Below are 5202 nucleotides of genomic sequence, written 5' to 3' on the forward strand. Positions count from 1 at the left end.
ACTGAATTGCGCGACATTTCACTGTTTGTTGCCTCACGTAAGACTGAACCTGTTGGACTACAGTGGAGCTCTCCTTTTAAGACCGGTGTAACACGAAATTTTTACTCCACGAAAAATTTACTCCGGAGTAAACATTTCGTACGAGAAAAGAACTCCCCAAGGCACGAAAAAATTACTCCCTCCACGAAATTTTTACTCCCCATTTTTACATTTAGTCAAGTTTTGACTAAATGTTTTAACATAGAGGAGGGAATCGAGACGAGGGTCGTGGTGTGTGTGTGTGTGTGTGTGTGTCTGTCTGTCTGTCTGTCTGTCTGTGTGTGTGTGTGTAGAGCGATTCAGACTAAACTACTGGACCGATCTTTATGAAATTTGACATGAGAGTTTCTGGGTATGATATCCTCAGACGTTTTTTTCATTATTTTGATAAATGTCTTTGATGACGTCATATCCGGCTTTTCGTGAAAGTTGAGGCGGCACTGTCACGCTCTCATTTTTCAACCAAATTGGTTGAAATTTTGGTCAAGTAATCTCCGACGAAGCCCGGACTTTGGTATTGCATTTCAGCTTGGTGGCTTAAAAATTAATTAATGACTTTGGTCATTAAAAATCTGAAAATTGTAAAAAAAATTTGTTTTATAAAACGATCCAAATTTACGTTCATCTTATTCTCCATCATTTTCTGATTCCAAAAACATATAAATATGTTATATTTGGATTAAAAACAAGCTCTGAAAATTAAAAATATAAAAATTATGATCAAAATTAAATTTTCGAAATCAATTTAAAAACACTTTCATCTTATTCCTTGTCGGTTCCTGATTCCAAAAACATATAGATATGATATGTTGGGATTGAAAACACGCTCAGAAAGTTAAAACGAAGAGAGGTACAGAAAAGCGTGCTATCCTTCTCAGCGCAACTACTACCCCGCTCTTCTTGTCAATTTCACTGCCTTTGCCATGAGCGGTGGACTGACGATGCTACGAGTATACGGTCTTGCTGCGTTGCATTGCGTTCAGTTTCATTCTGTGAGTTCGACAGCTACTTGACTAAATGTTGTATTTTCGCCTTACGCGACTTGTTTTTTACTTCCAGTAAAAATCTCGTACTCGAAAATGGGATGCGGGCGAAGGGATAATGCCAATATGTGATTTCGCGCAAACGAATGTCGCGCTACCCTCCCTCTACCCCTTCCACCACCAAGACTAACAGGGGACAAGGGAGTAAACATTTCGTACACCTGGCGTGGGAAGTTAAAATGCTCGTGTTAAGGTGAAGTAATTTATTCGTTATTTATTCGTCAGAGGAGTAACATTTTTGTACGAAATGGAGTTTACTCGGAACTCACCTGTCGTGGGGAGTAATTTTCTCGTGTAATGGGGGAGTACTTTTTTCGTAAAGGGAGTAACATTTTCGTACGAAATATTTACTCCGGAGTACAAATCTCGTGGGAGTAATTTTCTCGTATTACACCGGCCCCCCCAATTTAAGACTCCCTCCCTTTTAAAACCTTGCTTTTTCAGATTTTCTGTTCATAAGCTCTGTAAATTTACCTCCATTTTAAGCTGTAAATTTACCTCCATTTTAAACCGCAACACGGTGGCCTAGTGGTAAGGCGTCCGCCCCGTGATCGGGAGGTCGTGGGTTCGAACCCCGGCCGGGTCATACCTAAGACTTTAAAATTGGCAATCTAGTGGCTGCTCCGCCTGGTGTCAGAATAATGTGACTGGCTGAGACATGAAGCCTGTGCTGCGACTTCTGTCTTGTGTGTGGCGCACGTTAAATGTCAAAGCAGCACCGCCCTGATATGGCCCTTCGTGGTCGGCTGGGCGTTAAGCAAACAAACAACAAAAACCTCCATTTTAAGCCGTAAATTTACCTTCATTTTAAGCTGTAAATTTACCTCCAGTTTAAGACTCCCTCCGAGACGGCGGGGTGGTAAGACGTCGGCCTCTTAATCGGAAGGTCGAGGGTTCGAATCCCGGCCGCGGCCGCCTGGTGGGTTAAGTGTGGACATTTTTCCGTTCTCCCAGGTCAACTTATGTGCAGACCTGCTAGTGGCTTATACCCCTTCGTGTGTACACGCAAGCACAAGACCAAGTGCGCACGGAAAAGATCCTGTAATCCCGTTCAGAGTTCGGTGGGTTATAGAAACACGAAAATACCCAGCATGCTTCCTCCGAAAGCGGCGTATGGCTGCCTAAATGGCGGGGTAAAAACGGTCATACACGTAAAATTCCACTCGTGCAAAAACACGAGTGTACGTGGGAGTTTCAGCCCACGAACGCAGAAGAAGAAGAAGACTCCCTCCGGTTTGAGACTTGATTTTCTTAGGTCTTAAAGGGGGTTCCACTGTATTGCTTTGGGAGTCACGTTGATTGTACGGGTCAGTGTCACCGTTGCTTAAGGTTGGAGTCTGCCCCGGAGAAAAGTGACACATTTTTTTTGTAAAACTGAACTTTTCTGTAAGTTCGAAGGGCCAAGTCCAGAGATAACAAACAAATTAGGGCTTAACGTGCAAACTGCTAAGATAACGACTAACAAGTCGCGTAAGGCGAAAATACAACATTTAGTCAAGTAGCTGTCGAACTCACAGAATGAAACTGAACGCAATGCCATTTTTCAGCAAGACCGTATACTCGTAGCATCGTCAGTCCACCGCTCATGGCAAAGGCAGTGAAATTGACAAGAAGAGCGGGGTAGTAGTTGCGCTAAGAAGGATAGCACGCTTTTCTGTACCTCTCTTTGTTGTAACTTTCTGAGCGTGTTTTTAATCCAAACATATCATATCTATATGTTTTTGGAATCAGGAACCGACAAGGAATAAGATGAAAGTGTTTTTAAATTGATTTCGACAATTTAATGTTGATAATAATTTTTATATATTTAATTTTCAGAGCTTGTTTTTAATCCAAATATAACATATTTATATGTTTTTGGAATCAGAAAATGATGGAAAATAAGATAAACGTAAATTTGGATCGTTTTATAAATTTTTAATTTTTTTTACAATTTTCAGATTTTTAATGACCAAAGTCATAAATTAATTTTTAAGCCACCAAGCTGAAATGCAATACCGAAGTCCGGGCTTCGTCGAAGATTACTTGACCAAAATTTCAACCAATTTGGTTGAAAAATGAGGGCGTGACAGTGCCGCCTCAACTTTCACGAAAAGCCGGATATGACGTCATCAAAGACATTTATCAAAAAAATGAAAAAAACGTTCGGGGATTTCATACCCAGGAACTCTCATGTCAAATTTCATAAAGATCGGTCCAGTAGTTTAGTCTGAATCGCTCTACACACACACACACACACACAGACACACAGACACACACACACACACGCACATACACCACGACCCTCGTTTCGATTCCCCCTCGATGTTAAAATATTTAGTCAAAACTTGACTAAATATAAAAACGTGAGTATGGGGTATCAGAATTTTCCACAAAAACACTACTGGAAAAATTACTAATATTCTTTTGTGAATATGTAAACAACTCAATAATGGAATGATCACACCTAAAAAAAATTAAAAATAAATGATAGTGGGAGAATATAGAAAACAAAACACATTTAGTTTACATTCGTCATTTCTATATGAATGCTGTTCATCTTGTTTCTTTGGGAAACGCCATTTAGGCGACAGGGGTTTCAGAATGATCCACAAAAACACTACTGGAAAAATGACCAAGATTCTATTATGGATATGTAAGCAATTCAATAATATAATGATCACACCTAGAAAAAGAATGACAGAGGAACAATATTATAGGCTATAGAACACAAAACACATTTAATGTACATTCTTCATTTCTCTCTCTATAATTATACGATATATATACACTCTTCAAAAAAAGTTAAGGATCACTTTTTTTTACCAGCACGCCACACAAAACAGACAAGACATAATTCTTTCATTTTTTTAAAATTATATAATTGAACAACCAAGGAGTAATGACAAACAAAGCAACGATCGAACGCGGCAGCGACAATTTAGCTAGAGTGTGTCAAACGTGATAACCCTCGAAAATGGAATTCACAACAATGTGAATCAGTGTCAATAACGCGTGTGCCCTCCGTTGTGTGCCAGGCATTCAACACATCGTTGGCGCATGGAGTGGATCAGGTTGCATATGAATGCTCTGGGAACTCCATTCCACTCCTGCTGGAGCCATTGCAGCAGTTGACCCAGATTGGCAGGAGGAGGGTGATGTTGCTGTACCCGACGACAAAGCTCGTCCCACATGTGCTCTATGGGGTTCAGGTCCGGGCTGTTGGCTGGCCACAGCATCCTGTTGACCCTGGCCTGCTGGATGAAGGTGTTTACAGCTGCAGAGCGATGGGGAGGTGCGTTGTCATCCTGAAGAATCGCACGAGGGCCAATCCGCTTGGAGGGCTGGAACGACCAGGGGTCGCAGGATCTCATTCTGGTAGCGGACACCGGTCAAGTTGCCCACTACATGGTACAGAGATATCCTTAGACGTGTGCTGATCCATCCCCAGACCATCACAGAGCCTCCGCCAAAACGCTGTCGTTCCAGAACAGCGCCTTCTGCGAAGCGCTCTCCGCGACGCCTCCACACTCGGATGCGACCATCAGCAGGTTCCAAGCAAAAGCGGGACTCATCTGTAAACAACACCTGAGCCCACTGCTGACGTTGCCACCTCACATGTTGAGTGCACCAGGCTCGGCGAGCTGCTCGGTGATTAGCAGTCAGGGTTGTTCCTCGAACTGGACGCATTGCACGCAAGCCAAAGTTGTGTAAGCGGTTTCGGATCGTCTAACCACTAAAAACAGTGTTGGTGGTAGCTTGTAGGCGTTGCCTAATGTTGTTTGCCGTAGCCATTTTTTGTTGCATGGCCTGCCTCTAAATGAAGCGATCCTCTCTTTGTGTGGTGACTCTGGGCCGACCAGAACGTTGTCGCTCCTGCACTCTTCCAGTTGCGTGGAATCTCTGTTTTAGTCTGATGATGAAAGAGGGAGCCACTGCAAGCCTCTGGGCCACTTGCCTGGCAGCAACACCGTCTTGTAGCTATCCTATTGCCCTTCCTCTATCCAAATCGCTCAGTTTTCTTCGTGGGGGCATGTTGCTACTGTGCATAATTGTGTCAGCGTGTCAACCTTTAAACACAAGCTGGTGAGCGATGTTCATAGCCAGGACCCTGTTGTAGCACGTGCATCACAACCTTTTG

Source organism: Littorina saxatilis, linkage group LG4, assembly GCF_037325665.1.
Source record: "Littorina saxatilis isolate snail1 linkage group LG4, US_GU_Lsax_2.0, whole genome shotgun sequence".
NCBI lineage: Eukaryota > Metazoa > Mollusca > Gastropoda > Littorinimorpha > Littorinidae > Littorina > Littorina saxatilis.